General features: G+C 35.9%; 1 pseudogene; it reads left to right on the forward strand.

The window, feature by feature from the left end:
• The first annotated feature begins 536 nt into the window (after nt 1-536).
• Nucleotides 537-3865, forward strand: LOC124983728 (lymphoid-specific helicase-like; annotated as a pseudogene).
• Nucleotides 3866-4349: the final 484 nt, after the last annotated feature.

The following is a 4349-nucleotide window of genomic DNA, read 5'->3' on the forward strand; positions in this document are numbered from 1 at the left end:
CACCAGAAAACTTGTAGTACTCATAACCAAATTCAGCAGGATATAAAATCAACACTGATAAATCAATTGTGTTTCCAAACACCAATAATGTATAGGGAACATCACAATGAAGAACCCACTGAAAGAGAAATTAGGAAAACTATCTCATTCACAATAGCCTCAGGGGGAAAAAAAAAGAACAACAAAAAAAACTCCAAAAACTTGGGAATCAATCTAACAAAAGCCGTGAAAAACCTCTGCAATGAAAACTACAGAACACTAAAGAAGAAAGTGAAGACCTTAGAAGATGGAAAGATCTCCCATGTTTTGGGGTAGGCAAAGTTAATATTGTCAAAATGGTCATATTACCAAAAGCACTATACAGATTCAATGCAATTCCCATTAAAATTCCAATGACGGAAGGCTGGGTTGCCAGCTGTTGTAAGGAATCAATGTTTGGCATTGCTGCAGCAGAGAGGTGAGCCTGGGTTTCCCGAAAGCGTCCAGTCAAGCCAGTGGAACAGCAGGAGAGCTGCTGGGGGTTCCTAGTTCCAGGAATGGTGGACCAAGAGAAGACTGCCGTGATTACCCGAGCCATGCTAGAGGAGGAAGAGCAGCTCCAGGCTGCCAGACTTGAGAGGAAGGGGAAGATGCTGGAGAAGGCTCACATGTCTTGGGACAAAGTCCACAGAAATTCAGTACTGTGTACTTCAACATTTGCTTGAAAAAAGTAATATCTACTCCAAATTCTTGTTGACTTAAATGGAGGAGCAGCAGTTAGAGGAACAGAAGAAGAAAGAGAAATTGGAGAAAAAAATAGGAATCTTTAAAAGTTACAAATGGCAAAAATTCAGTGGTGCAAGTGGAGAGAACCCAGTCATGAAAAAGAAAAGAGGAAGAGAAGATGATTCATATAATTTCCAAAGTCATGTCAAAAGAGGAAATTCTGTCTGTGGCTAAAAAAAGTAAATAGGAAAATGAATATCAGAGTTCCTCCTCTGCAATCGATCTTCAAACATGAAAAAAATGTTCAACATCTCTAGCAATTAGAGAAATGCAAATAAAAACTAAGATTTTACCTCACTCCAATCAGAATGGCAAGTATCAAGAATACAAGCAACAATAAATGTTGGCGAGGATGTGGAAAAAGGTACACCCATACATTGCTGGTGGGAATGTAAAATGGTGCAACCATTATGGAAAGCAGTATGGAGATTCTTCAGAAAATTTGGAATGAAACCACCATTTAACCCAGTTACCCCACTCCTCAGTTTATACCCAAAGGACTTAAAATCAACATACTACAGTGAAGCAACCACATCAATGTTTATAGCAGTTCAGTTCAGTATAACTAAAATATGGAACCAATCTAGATGCCCTTCAGCAGATGAATGGATAAAGAAAATGTGGTATATATAACTGATGGAATATTACTCAGCTTTAAAGAAGAATGAAATTATGGCATTTGTTGATAAATGGATGGTTAGAGGATATCATGCTAAGTGAAATAAGCCAAACCCCCAAAACCAAAGGCCAAATGATTTCTCTAATATGCAGATGCTAATTCACAATAATTGGAGGAGGAGATAGGGAAGAATAGAGTTACTTTATATTAGGTAGAGGGGAGTCAAGGAAGAGGAAAGGATATGGGGGTAGGGATGATAGCAGAGTGAAACCAACATTATTATCACATGTACATATCAACTGCATGATCGGTGTGATCCTACAAAATGTATAATCATAAAAATGAGAGATTGCACTCCATTTATGTACGATCTATCAAAATGTATAAACGCATTCTACGGTCATGTACAACAAATTAGAACAAATGAAAAATATTTTTTAAAAAATAAAATAAATTGGAAAAAAAGTTTCTCCTCTGCTAATCTCTGTGTAGAAGATCTTCAGAAAAATATTCAAATAGTATAATTATAGATAGATTGTCTCAAACCATTAGGCAGATTACTAAATTCTTTTTTGACCCAGTTTGGAAGTGTAATGGACAGCCAGTGCCCTTTCAACAACCAAAGTACTTCACAGGGGAGTGATGTGATGGTACCAAGTAGAAAGGCATGGAATGGCTTAGGGTGCTTTGGGAAAATGGAACTAATGGCATTTTAGCAGATGAAATGGGATTGGGAGAGACCATTCAGTGCATTGCTACAATTGCATTGATGATTCAGGGAAGAGTACCTGGACCTTTTCTTGTCTGTGGCCCTTTGTCTAGACTCCCTAACTGGATGACTGAATTCAAAAGGTTTACACCAGAAAGAAATTCTGACCATGTTATATCATGGAGCCCAGGAAGAATGTCAAAAATTGGTAAGGAATATTCACAGAAGGAAAGGGACACTGCAGATTCATCCTGTGGTAATTATATCATTTGACATAGCCACAAGAAACCGAAATGCATTACAGCATTGTTATTGGAAATACTTAACTGTAGATGAAGAACACAGGATTAAGAATGTGAAATGCCATCTAATCAGGGAATCAAACAGTTCAATGCTGATAACAAACTTGTTTTGACTAGTACTCCCTTAAAAAACAATTTATCAGAAAGTTGATCATTGCTAATCTTTTTGTTGCCAGATGTGTTTGAAGACTTGAAAAGCTTTGAGTCTTGGGTTGACATCACTAGTCTTTCTGAAACTGCTGAAGACATTATAGCCAAAGAAAGAACACAGAACGTGTTGCATATGCTGCACGAGATTCTCACCCCTTTCTTACTGAGAAGACTAAAATCTGATGTTGCTCTCGAAATTCCTCCTAAATGAGAAGTAATTGTTTATGCATCACTTTTGAAGCAACAAGAAGTCTCTTACACAGCAATTGTGAATCATACACTTGCAAATAAGTTTGGAACCAGTGAGAAAGAAACAGTTGAGCTAAATCTTTCTAGTTCTAGGGAACTAGAAAATCAATAATTTACAGATAATTTTCCTAATGATTTGGAAAAATTGATCAGTCAAATACAGCCAGAGGTGAACAGAGAAAGAATTGTGATGGAAGTGAACTTCCCTATAGAATTCTGAAGCTGCCAAATATAATCATGCTGGTTCATAAATGCTGTAATCACCCATATCTGATTGTCTATCCTATAGATCCTGATATAAGAATTTAAGATTGATGAAGAATTGGTAACAAATTCTGGGAAATTCTTAATTTTGGATCGAATGCCACCTGAACTAAAAAAAAAAAAAAAAAAAGTGAGGTCACAAGGTGCTGCTTTTTTCACAAATGACAAGAATGTTGGACATTTTGAGGGACTACTACCATCTTAGAAATTTCAACTTTAGTAGAATCGTTGGGTCCACATCTTATTCTGAGAGAGGAAAATATGCACAATTTGCAGACACAGATCCAGATGTGTCTATCTATTTAGTAAGTACACAAGCTGGTGGCCTGGGCATTAATTTGACTGTAGCAGACAGTTATCATTTATGATAGTGATTGGAACTCCCAGTCTGATCTTTCAGGCCCAGGATCGATGTCATAGAATTGGTCAGACAAAGTCAGTTGTTGTATATTGCCTTGTTACAGCAAATACTATTGATCAGAAAATTGTGGAAAGAGCAGCTGCTAAGATAAAACTGGAAAAGTTGATCATTCCCAAAAATCATTGCAAAGGGAGTCAATCTGGATTAAATCATCGCAGAATTTCTTAGATCCTAAGGAATTAAAGGAGTTATTAAAATCTAGAGATTATGAAAGGGAAGTCAAAGGATCAAGAGAAAAGGTCATTAGTGATAAAGATCTTGAGTTGCTGTTAGATGGAAGTGATCTCATTGATCAAATGATGGCCTCAAGACCAATTAAAGAGAAGACAGGAATATTCAAGATACCAGAAAATTCTGAAAATTCCAGTCCTGAATGTTCATTTTAAATTGAAGCTAAAGAATAACTTTTAAAAGTTCTTGTTTACAGTTAATAATTTACTCATTGGTTTGGAAATTCAAATTATCTACTATAATTTTCATTATATCATTTTACATAATGTTAACCATTGCATACTTGATAGATTATAATTTTCTGTGCCTTCCTAAGAAAGAAATGCATATTGTTTATATTTTCAGTTAATATTTGAGATTGGGAAGTACTCTTGAGTATGGTCTGATATGTGCTTCAGCATTGACAGATTTATACAGTTTTCCTGTGGAAGTTTAGTAAACAATACTTTCCCCCCTATCTTTTAGCAATATGGTTCATAGGTTTTGGGTACTTCAGTTATGGAATAGGCTTTGATGAGGACAGATTGGGATTATGCTTTCCATTGTTGAAGTAGCAAATTGTTTGATTTTGGAGTCTATAAGATAGTTTGTCAAATAAATGTTCATTATAAGGTGAAAAAAATTCCAATGATGTTCTTG

The sequence above is a fragment of the Sciurus carolinensis genome, chromosome 4 (assembly GCF_902686445.1).
Source record: "Sciurus carolinensis chromosome 4, mSciCar1.2, whole genome shotgun sequence".
NCBI classification, from domain to species: domain Eukaryota; kingdom Metazoa; phylum Chordata; class Mammalia; order Rodentia; family Sciuridae; genus Sciurus; species Sciurus carolinensis.